The sequence below is a fragment of the Fistularia commersonii genome, chromosome 1, assembly GCF_037954325.1.
Source record: "Fistularia commersonii isolate RoL2024-O1a breed Wild chromosome 1, RoL_Fcom_v1.0, whole genome shotgun sequence".
In the NCBI taxonomy this organism is placed as follows: domain Eukaryota; kingdom Metazoa; phylum Chordata; class Actinopteri; order Syngnathiformes; family Fistulariidae; genus Fistularia; species Fistularia commersonii.
In genome coordinates this window covers 6,573,394-6,585,687 of record NC_141284.1, presented here as the reverse complement: position 1 = coordinate 6,585,687, position 12,294 = coordinate 6,573,394, and the positions used below count along the sequence as shown (strand labels likewise).

At 40.2% G+C, this 12,294-nt stretch overlaps 1 protein-coding gene across 9 annotated transcripts in view; it reads left to right on the top strand.

Moving 5' to 3' along the window:
* The first annotated feature begins 6,611 nt into the window (after window positions 1–6,611).
* ptprfa (protein tyrosine phosphatase receptor type Fa) overlaps window positions 6,612–12,294 on the top strand; it is a 316,636-nt gene continuing 310,953 nt past the window's right edge. For all 9 annotated transcript variants that reach the window (XM_086146258.1, XM_086146275.1, XM_086146249.1 and 6 more), the window contains exon 1: window positions 6,612–7,011. The gene's annotated coding sequence lies outside the window, so the exon portion shown is untranslated. The remainder of the gene's footprint in view (window positions 7,012–12,294) is intronic.

Genomic DNA, 12,294 nt, shown 5'->3' with positions numbered 1-12,294 from the left:
TAATGAATCCAGAATGTATGGCATTTTTGTTTTTGTAATTGCATTATAGAAGATAAAGAACTTTATCACAATATTCTAATTTTCTGAGACAGTCCTGTATTTTATTTTCATTTTTGTTTGTTTGTCAAATTCTGTATTTTCATTTTTTGTTAAACTTTAAGTAATTATATGAATAAATTGATATTTCTAGATTCATTTCCATATTTTTATATTCCTTTTATCATAGTCATTTACATATTTGCTTTCACCATGCTTTATTAGCTCAAGAAAACACTGTAACATACCCTGTTGGGTTGTCTACAGGTTCAAAGTCTTCCTTTGACAATTCAAAAACAGCTAGCATTGAACACTAAACTGTCTGTGCAAATTACCGAGTAAATTGTTATGTTGGACTAAATATGTCAATTTGATTGACAGGTGACCTGTCCGGGTTAAACCCGCCTCTATCAGCTGAGACTGGCTCTGGCCCTCCAACCTCGCAAAGGATAAGCAGTCAAGGTAATGACTCAATATATTATTTACCTTTACCTAATTTTTTTCCATTACAACTAACTCAATGGCTGAGTGGGAGTTTAATCTAAAGATCGCCGGCTCGTAGCACCACCTTGATGCATGCTGAGGGCTCCTTGGACAAGATACTGAACCCAAAGTTACTCCCAATGGCCTGGTCTGCACCTTGCATGACAGCTCTTGGGACCATTTTCCATTGATAAAGCCTGTTAGCTTGCCTGCTGGTTCACCCTTAGTAAAATTGATGCAAAATAGACTTTTAACAATAACTAAAAACGATAAAAATTACTAAGAGTTTTACGAACAGAAAGCTCTATGCTTGTGTTGTTTGAATCCTCATTTCTGCTCCTTCTTTTCCTTAAGGAAATATCAGTTGTTGGAGCGGTGCTGATCTCTGCACCCCAAAGGGCGAAAATGTAAACTGCAATCTATTTGGAATGCCATGGTTTTTGGCTCCACACTCGCCAGTTTTATTCCGGCTCGGTGGCGCTCCCTCCCCGGATGTCTGAGCTCCTGGCCCCATGTCCGAGTCAAAGCCAGGGCCTCTTTATCGAAGCCGCCTCTAACAGGCGTCTGTTTCTTAAGGTCACTACCGTGAGGCTTGCCGCCGCAGGCCGGGTCTGGGGTTGTTAATCGACCGGCAAATTGGGGATTTTTCCCCCTTCTGGCTCCGCTCCATCTTCACCGGGACCCCGTGATGCCTCCCATAGCCCCAAAACAGTCAGTAGCTCCATTGAAGACTCTAAATTGTGTGTCGGTACAAAAGAAAGAGTGAATGGCTGTGTGTCTCAAAACGTTGCTGTTTGATTGACAGGTCAATCAGGTTAAACGTCGTGTCTTGCCACGATATCTCCCAGGGGGGGATCTGTCCCGCAACCCGTTGTTTCCACCTGGCGACCCTGTGAACGAACGAATGTTGAGGTGGAGACGGAGGACAGAAGAGCCACGCCGTGACACTCCAGACTCAGCTGGCAAGTCAACAATGAAACACGGTTTTCAGGTTGTTTTAAATTACCCTTTAAAAGCAGGAAATCGATACGTGGCGGGCGGCGCAGACGCCAGGGCGCGTAACTCAGCCTGTGACAGCCGGACTAGCGGAAGACGTTGCGTGATGTTCTGACATCTCCAGGCAGGGGCCTGGACATGTATGGGATCATATCTGTATCGTTGCCCCCCCGTGTCCGTACAAACTATTACTAAACTAATTATCATTCTGTTACTGGGAGTGGCGAATGTAAACTGTATTTATGCATTTTTTCTCTTTAAAGAGCCCCACACACACACACACACACACACACTTTGCACTCACCATTGTTGAGTTTGGGAATGGTTAGATTGTAGGCCTCGGCAATGAGAGGATAAGATTTTGAAACCCTGAAGATGTTTTTCTATGTCGTTGAAAACAAGAAAATAACCATTTCTGTCCCAAGTAGGTTTGGATCTACAATGCTGGTTACTTTTTTTTTTTAAACTACTACTCTGGGGATGGCGGGGGACATCTCCAAGTAGGAAAAAGGCGAGGCAGTGTTAGCATGATTAGCCATTAAGGCACTGAAAAAAAAATCGGAGCTAACTACTTTTGTTGTCATCTTGGACTAAAACCCGTCACCCTTCTGTACTCACCATTGTGGTTTTCAAGCCACTCCGCTTATCAGCAGTTATTAGATGTTTTAAAACCCCATGGTGAACACAGTCTGGTGTTTCTCCACAATGGACTACTAGTATTGTAATAAAACGCGGGTCTATATAAATACTCATGTATCATCAGTCTGACCTTCTGTTCTAGTCTCTCCTTAATGATACACATCTGTTTAACCATCTTGAAAACACCTGCACGTCTCTGAGGTGACACGTCCTCCTCCGCAGTGATCTAAAAGGGACAGCGCGTTTTATCTTGCAACATTTCACAAAAACATATTTTTAAAATTCAGTTTGCGGTCATTAAACCAAGTGTAAAATCATTGCAGCCCAGGTCATAATATCTGCCTCTCACATTTTGAGGCTAATGGAAGTAATTAGCGCTCATTTATCTCTATATCCTCTGGATATTTAATTGCCACAGAAACATGTGGCAATACCGCATCCCCGCTGTGCTCCTTTTGTTCCCACACTTGAGTTAGATAACCCCCCCGACTCCTCCCAAACATGTATTTTTCATCCCCCTTGCCTGATTTTGATGGTGTGCATGCTGCTCTGACCCTGGCACAAAACCCACAAGACCCCATGAGTCCAATAAAAAAATAATTACCTGTGTAAACTATAATGTTTCGGTCTGCAGTGATAGGAACCTAACTGCATCTTTCAAAACTTTTTTGGATGGGAGTGGTAAAATACTTAATGGACTGTCACAGGGGAAACATGTTACGCTAATGTTTTCATTTGCTTGAATTTCTTCTTTCTTGAGAAAATAGACAAAAAAAAAAAAAAAACTTCTACCATGTTGCTCTGTCCTAATTCCCCCCCCCCCCCCCCCCCAAATATACAAATTTCATCAAGAGCAGTATCCCAAAAATTGCATGCAAGTGATGATAATAAATGTGTGGTAGCACAATTCAGTTCCGTCTGGGGAAAGAGGCGGGGCTAACCCGCTTCGGTCACCTGCCAATCAACGAGCCACTTTTTATAATGAAGAGTTTCTCATTAACTTCTGCCTGTTTCTGGACGATGGGAGACGGATGAGGAACCACCTGATTTTTGTTGGAATTGAAGCGGGAACGTTCATGTTGCAAAGCGGAAGTACTAATTACTGTGCTATCCATTTTTACCCTGTGATCTGGAGTCATGCATAACCATCTACAATGATACAACTTCGTCTAATTGTATTCGATAAGATGACCTGACAGGAGAATTGCATCCTCTAATGGCCGCAAGCGGAATTTTCTTGTAATATACCGTATTTTCCGCACCATAAAGCGCACCGATTATGAGGTGCACCTGCAATGAATGGCCTATTTAAAAAAAAAATCATATATAAGGTGCACCACATAATAAGGCAAATAGAGTAGAAGCTACAGTAGTGGCTGGGGTTGCTTTATTCATCCACTAAATGGAGCTGCGCTAAAGGGAATGTCAACAAAACAGTCCGAAAAGTCAGTCAAACTTTATTAATAGAATACAAAAGCAACGTTCAGACAACTGTGTTCACTCCCAAAACAAGTTAGTGCATTCACTATACGGTACCATACGTACTGGTAGCTCTTACCGGTATTTGTGCCGCCTTCGTCGAAAACAATGTATTTCCAACTCCATTTGTCACAGTTCAAAACGTTTCATAAAACGAAAGCACCATGAAGGACCGCGACTAAATTCATTGATGTTCATGTCGCTAGCTAGTGCAGTTGCCTTCATTCGAATAGTGACTGTAGAGACGCTTCTACTTGCTGCTCTGTGTTCAACAACCAATTGTTCAAGTTTGTCCTTTAACTGCAGCCATCTCGCTTTGTTGCCTCGGAAACTCTGTTCAGTCTTCTTTACTTGGCGCAGGTCATCTTTTCATTTCCTCCACTTCAGTACCATTGATTCGTTAATGTTGAATTCTCCACTGCTGCTCTATTCCCATGTTCTACTGTATAACTGATTGCCTTGAGTTTTAACTCTGCGTCTTAAGCGTGTCTCTTGAAAGGTACCATTTTTGGGTCTTTATACACACATAAGTGGTGTGGGACTGGAATTTCCCCTTTACCGTTTTCAGCGCTGCAACTTTGGCAACGCACGCCCTCACACACAAATGGAAATGAAAATGCAGGCTTCGCGCAGTCATATATCCCAGCATGCACCGCATGCTACTTCCTCTGAAGGAGAAAATGGAGTCGGCGGCTGCTTCCTGTAGTTGTGAGACCTCTTGCGGCTAATATTGATCCATATATAAGGCGCACTGGATTATAAGGCGCACTGTCGGTTTTAGAGAAGATTGAAGCCTTTTAGGTGCGCTTTATTGTGCGGAAAATATGGTAATCGATAGTACAAAATCAGCACCTTTGTGTTTTTGTCAACAATGCTTTCGATAACAATTGCTATTAATGGATGGAGGGATTTCTTTGGCGCACACGTCGAGTAGCTTACAGCCCCTCCGCTATGGCGCAGGCAGCGTAATTGTTTTTTTTTTCCCTTTTTTAAAAGCTTAATTGCAGCGAAGACAAAGAAATGTTTAAACTAATGTGCTAGAGGGAGTCATCACGGCGGTGAGCGCTTGGACTGTTAACCTGCCCGCCCCCTGCAGGTGTGTACCAGGAAATAATGATGCCCCTGCAATCTGCTTTCACAGACTTCTCCCTTGAAGAGGGGGAGTAATAATTAAGAAAATGACTTAAATAGATGGTTGTGAAGTTGAGCCTCCTCCACATCGCTACGTTTTTGGAGATAACGTGCGTAAATCTTCCATATGACATGACTTCTTGAACCAAGAATTTCACAATGAGTCCATGAAGCCAACATTCTTTCTTGGGGGAGCGGGGATGCAGGTTGGGGGTGTCAATGTTCAGAAACACAATCTTTTAAAACATAATTCAGATGCAGCAGATGCAGTGTGTTCATGTGTATGAATGTTATACATATAGATAGACAGATAGATGATTTTGGCCCTCTAATACCTCATCTCCATGGTGACTAACAGTAAATCTCTAAAACTATCAGCTTAAGAAAAAGTCTCCTCGCACTGAAATGTCAGATCACTTTTATATATATATATATATATATATATATATATATATATAAATCATATGTGTGTGTGTGTGTGTGTGTGTGTGTGTATATATATGTATGTATACGTATATTTAACCCTCTCAGGCTCAAATTAAGTTGTAGTTGCAGGAAAAATCTGATATTTGGCTGTCGCATATCTGCAACATCTGCCTGGAGAAGGATATATATGCGCACACACACACACACATACACACATACATATGTATATATATATATATATATATATATATACACATACATATATATATATATGTATATATATGTATACACACACGTATCTCTCTCTCTATATATGTATATATTAATTTCACATATGTATACACATACACACATATATATGTGTGTATGTGTGTGTGTGTGTGCATATATACAGAATATATATGCACTGTATATATAAAAGATCAGTCTATGTAGTGCAGACAATACTGCATTTTCCTGTTATAAGGACTGCAGTTGAAATACAAAGGGAAGTAATAAAATAGTACGATAAGGCCAAAGAACAAGTAACTCAAATGTTTACTCAGCAGTACCACAGCATTGAAGTATAATGACTTGGCTACTTATTGACAGGTAGGAGTATTAGTACTTTCCATGACCAATCATGGCTCAGTTGGGAGAACACGCTGCCCTCCAATTGGCCGAGGATTCCATCGCAGGCTTCTACTGCTGGCATGCCAAAGTGTCTTTTGGCAAAACACTGACCCCGAGGTTGTTCTCAAAAGCATGGTTAAGGCTTTGCAATGTCAGCCCAGCTGTTGAAATACATCTGGTGTAAAGTGCATTAAAACAATGAGGTGTTAAGACCATTGACCTAAACCGAAGCTTACACATTTCAAGAATAAAATAACCCAAAAAATAAGGCTGTTATGTACAGAGGGATCGTGAATATATTGGCAGAAGGATGCTAGGGTTGGAACTGTAGAGAAAGAAGAGGATAAAGGGAATAGGTTTTAATGGAAGAGGTTAATTCGCTGTGGTGGCACCTGAACGGATAAGCGGAAAAAAAAATAGAAAAGAGAAGAAAGAGAAGGAAAACACAGCTGTATACGACACAATATACTAATGAACTATGAAAAAAGTGTTATGATTATTATTACAAATAATAATATTACCCTTATTAGTTGTAGGATTGATAGGAGTTGTGCGGTGATTATAAATATTATAAATAATGTTTCGTATTTTTGAGATATCGACGCCAATCAAATGAGCGTATTAGGAAAAGCGACAGAGTGACGTCAGCCCACTCCAAAAGGGGGCGTGGCCTCCCACCCCTCTCACCTGCGGGGCGCTGGCCCCGCCTCCCGCCCCGCCCCCTTCCGCCTGACACCGAACACCTGTGACATCACGCACGTAGACTCCTCACTCCTCTCTCTCCCTCTCTCGCTCTCTCTCTCTCTCTCACACACACACACACACACACACACACACACACACACACACACGCTCACACACTTTCTTATTTTATTTTTGTCAATCTCACACCGACGTGGGCTCCTTAAGGATCGGTCGCGCTGCAGCGGGACTCCGGTGCGTCTTCCCTGTATCACGACACGCACACGCACACGCACACACACACACGCACACACACACACACACACTGCTCAGCTCAGCCGGCTTTGACGGAATTGTTTTAGTGGTTTTGTGAGCTCATTGTTGTGTCACTTTGCGAGGGTCGGAGCTGCAGGCGGGACTCACACACATACACACACACACACACGGACACACACACGGACACATAAAATTCACACACGCACACACAACTCCGGATACTTTTCTCCATGGACCTTCATGTCAACTCAGGTAAGAGCTGCACCTGATTTCTTAGATTTTATTTGACTTTTTATTTTATTTTTTATTGTTTTCATAAATATATGGACACTTTAGAGAGTCCACCTCACCTGATGGTAGAATACGGAAAGTGGGGGCTGAAAAATAGCCCTGGTGGGCTGTTAGACACAGATGAGGGTCTTTGCAATTGCTCTTTCACACACAAACACACACACATACACACACACACACACGCACACACACACAAGGCAGAAAGTGAGACAGAGTAGCTGTGAGAGTGAACAAGGCAGAGTCCAATGTGATTCAGTGTGGATAATATACATCACTGTCCTTGTTAGACACCTCTGTGGATCAGCGGCCTCTCGCCTCAGCAAAGGCAGGTTTTACTTAATATTATACATGTTTTTTTTTTTTTTCCTTACCTGAAATGAGAAAAGCTTTGTGATGAAGTTGAGGGATCCAGCGTAATGAAGTCACAAAGTGAAAAGATGGGTCATAGAGCAGGGGGCTAGTGTGACCTTTGCAGCATCAGGTTGCGACCCGGAGGAACGTGCGAGGGTTTCTCCACATTCTCTCAAAGTGAAGATCTATCGATCTATCTATGTACATACACACACACATATATATATATACATATATATATATATATATATGTGTGTGTGTGTGTTTTTGTGTGTGGTTAATTCTTTATGGTGAAAGGGTTTTTTTGGAGGCTTGTAGGATCCATGATGAGGTGATCGGGGGCTCCTCCGGTGGCCGACAACTTTGTTGCCATAAACTTTTTTTGTTGTTGTTCCGTTTCATTTGTAAAATGAATATGTCTTGAAGAGAACAATTGAAAAAAAAAAGAATATTTATGTAAAAAAGAATGTCTGTAACCATTAATTTTAGTATTAAATACATTCAAATTAATGTCTGTAACCACTAAAATAAATATTAAATTACTTTAAATTAATAAGTAAAGCAGTGAAGCTCACTTAATCTAATAAAAGGCCGAATTCCAGATAACAATCCGTTACAACAAGCTCCAACAAGTTGGGTTAATTGTACGATTTTTTCATCATTACGTCAATTATTAAAGAAATATTAACTGTTTTCAGGTAAGACATTTATTGCATCTGGAACACTGAATTTTACAGGAAAACAGAACACAAAAAACTGATAACAGGGATTTAATGAAGTAGATACTTCTTGCATCTGTTTGGGTCGGCTGTGTAAAAAAAAACAAAAAAAAACAAACAAACAAATCTCCTTAGTCAAAGAATCTTGTTCGCAAGTAGTTCTTAATTAATAATTCATTTAACCCAGCATTTATCCTTTACTTTAATAATCCAACCTCCATAGGTTTGTTTGTTTGTTTTTTCAAAAGAAACACAATCACTTCAGAATAATGAAAAAATAAAGAAATATTTATGAAAAATAAATAACATCAAATAAAATGATGTTGTCATGTGAGTAAAGCATAAACTGATAGTTTCATAGTCTCTCAAAAACTAAAATCAAATAAAATGAATACATATCATAAAGTAGTTATCATTACAATTGAAAGAAATCAGTACATAGCCTCCATAAATATAGAGAAATATATCAATAAATCATGGCAAATAATCATGAGAAAATATAATTCCCCAAAATTCATGAGGACTTATGATCTAATTCAACTGTGGAATACTTAAAAATTAGGTATTTCCACTTAAGTAAATAAAAAATAGAATTAAAAAAATAAATATAAACAAAAAAAAAAACAGAAACGGAAAATAACTTTTTTTTCCTCGTTTTTTTCTTTCTTTTCACACTCTCACTCTTTCTTTACATTTTTAATAAGAGCTTGAAAATAAAAGTTCCCCTTGGAGTGCATGGCGAAGAGGAGACCTCAGTTCATTTTCTTCTCTGGAAAAAACTTTCTGAGACTCCTAAACCTTGTAAAATACAAACACAGGAAGGCTTGAAACGCCGAAAAAAAAAAAACGTTTCGAAATACGACGTTGAGAAGATACAGAGCAAATAATCTTTTTTATTGAATGCTCCACTAGGTCTCTTCTTGCTACAAGTCACTTGAACCTTACTCAGCGGATGGAGTTGAAAAATCCCCACCATTTTAGAGTGTGTCCGTTTAAGAAAAGGCCTGGGTGTGTGTTTGTCTGCCTGTGTGCGTGCGTACGTGCATGCGTGGGGGTCATAGTGGGAGGCATCTGGGATTACGTCTGTCGACCACGCCGTTATCGCCGGCTTATCTGAGGGCGACCACTGCACAAATATGGCCGCGTCAATGTTTGCCGACTATATCTACCAGCAGCCGGTCAGACACGACAGTTGTATTTTTATTGAAAAAGTAAAATATGATCGAAGACTGAGCACATTTATCATGACCGCGAACACATCTTTTTCTAATTTTATTTTTATGTCATACACCTTCTCCTTTTTAGATTCATCATTCATTTAGCTATTTCTCTACATTCATCATTTTCAAAAAAAATACAGAATTTAATTATTATTATTATTATTATTTTTGATTTTATTTTTTCTATTAATTGTTTAATGATTTTCTTTTCCAGTCACTGAGAATCACTCTGCCCTGTGACTTCCAAGGATAACTTAGAATAGAGTAGTGTTTTAATTTACTATGCAATTGATTGAGTAATTTGTCAATTGTTTAATTGTTTGATTAATTATATTTATCCATCTCTGTAAATAAGCAGTATTTTTATTTATTTTTTATTTTTATTTTTTTGCATTATTCTGATGCAAGGTCACTTCACCACTGAGGTTTTCATATTCCTGCTACGGCTCAGAAACATTTCTGATTTCCAGACTAACCTGAGAGAAGGGGGTGAAAAAAAAAATAATAAAAAAAAAATAAACGGCTGACAAATAACCCTCTTCATCTTCTCCTACTGGCCACTGGAAGAGGCCGTCACCTCATCGCTGCTCTCTGTGCTCAATCATGTCGCCCTTGACCTTTGTGCCAGCCCAGCCCCCACCTGGCCCGGAACCGGGAAAAGGGTTAATTGCCTCAGAAATTCCAGCGTTAATGGAGCTAATCCAGCTTTTGTCCAGTCGGCGCTCCAGATCAGAGCTTGTTTGCCCGGTGACTGCATGACTCCGCCGCCGTTAATTGATTAGCGCTCACTCACCCTTCACGTTTTTGGCGACTCCTTTTTTCGGGTTTGATTCCTTTTCAGCGTTGGGCGTATGTCGGGGGGCGGGGGCTCGCCTGACTGGAACTCCATCCGTCCTCAACCGCGGAACTTAATCCGTCACTTTACAGCTCGGCGCCGCTGTTTATTTATTCCCTCCATTTTCCAATGATTAATGGAATGCCTTTGGATGGTATTTCTCACGTAAGTGTTAGCAACAGGAAGCAATCCGGTCCTCTTCATAAATAAGAGATGGAGTCGTTCGCCTCCGGGCTCCGGAACCTCTTCTCGCCCGTGAGGCGGCCCACCGGAGCGGAGCCGTCAGCGGGCGGCCAGTTGGGGATTCCTCCCAGAATCCAAACGGCGAAAAGCAAATCCCCGAAAAGGATTGTTCGGGGGTTTTCGTTAAGCCCATCTGATTTATAATGAAGTCCGGGTTTCTTCCAAAGAGTCCTTAGCCTCCACAAAGACAAAACCAACTTACTCCTACTTTGCTGTTTGACTTTTTTTTCCATGATTTTTGTTTTTTTTTTAGTAAAAAGTACTTCATTGTTTTCTGGAACAGAAGACTTCTTTTTTTTTGGGGGGGGGGGTATCACAACAAAGTGATATCTAGTGGCTGTCATTGACAGAAGGACTGGTCAAATATTGCACATCTTTTTTTTATAGCAGTATATTTCCTTTAATATATTGCCTGTCTTTGCAACCAGACCATTACTATCGTCTAAAAGACAAAAAATAAAGGACGCCATAGAGGATACCATAGCTAATCATCTGCTTCCTTGTAGCCGCATCCTCTTTTCTCCCACCAACTAACTTCATGTTCTCTTTCACTCCATCCATAAGTCTTTCTCCAGACCTCCTACCTAGCAGGTCCAACCTCAGCATTCTTCTACCCAGATTTTAACTATCGCTCCTCTGTACATGTCCAAAACTTCTCAGTGTGACTTTATCCGTTGAAAAATGTCTACCGTCTTTACCATTACTCCCTGTAGCCTAAATCTCACACTTACTTCCCTTTCATTCATGCACATATTATGACTTGCAGCAGCTGACCTTTATTTTTCTCTGCATCCCTCCACCTCTACATATTCCTCCACCCAGTCCCTGCTCTCTTCACAGATCACAATATTGTCTGCAAACTGATTTAGTCCATAAATAAATCAATAAAAAAAGGCAAAAAAAATTACATAAATGTATACATTTTGCATGGAATTAAAGAAAAAAAACAGATGAACAAATAAATAATAGATCAGCTGCTAAATGATAATCAGCTAATTTGCATACAGCAACATCCCTTCAGCTGGAACAGACGGTTAACAGTCATTCAGTTAGTCTAGTTTAATAAGAATATTACATATATTTTTGAATACAATCTTTCTTTGAAAAAAGAATTTAGAAGGAAGCCTTCCGGCCTTTCCTTCAACAGTAAAAATCCGTCTAGAAAACCCCCCCACCGCTGAAGACATGCAGTCATGTGACTTAACCATTTTTTTATGTGTTAATGAGTGTGTGTTTTTTGTCTCAGATAGTTTCCCGCACTTTACGTTTGAAATCGCCATCTGTCCAGTTTGTACTTTTACTTACTCGTATCAGTTGTGGTGAAATACTTCTTCATTTGGATGAAAGTGAGTCTGTTAAGAAAGTCGGAGGAGTGAATTTTTCTATATTTACTTAAAGAAAAGGCTGGGGAAATCAAAGGGGTGCGGGTGAGAAGACTTTGTTTACAAATTAGGGCCTGGCTATGAGGTAAATAAATCATTATACAGCATTACTTTGGACTACGGACTACTTCCTGGACAAATCTGTTTACGCACAAACCCTCTGGAACAAAAGTATTTATACTGTACATAAACAAACTCTTGGTTGATGAACAAACTAGCGTCTGGCAGCCAGCTAACCACTTACTAATGGTTAGAGATTACTTGTTTGTTTGTTTTATTCTTGGAGCCTTGATAAGGAAACAAAGACATCAAGGAGAGGAGTGAACGAGGCGTTTGTGTTTGGGATCTTACGGGATCGTCAGCCTGTTCCATCCTGGACAGAAAGGCGAAAAACCCAAGCAAATTCAGTCAGTATTGAAGTTTCCAGGCTATGCTGCAGAACAGATCAATCCTATTTTTGAACTTTGTTTTTGACGAAAAAAAAATCAATTTGT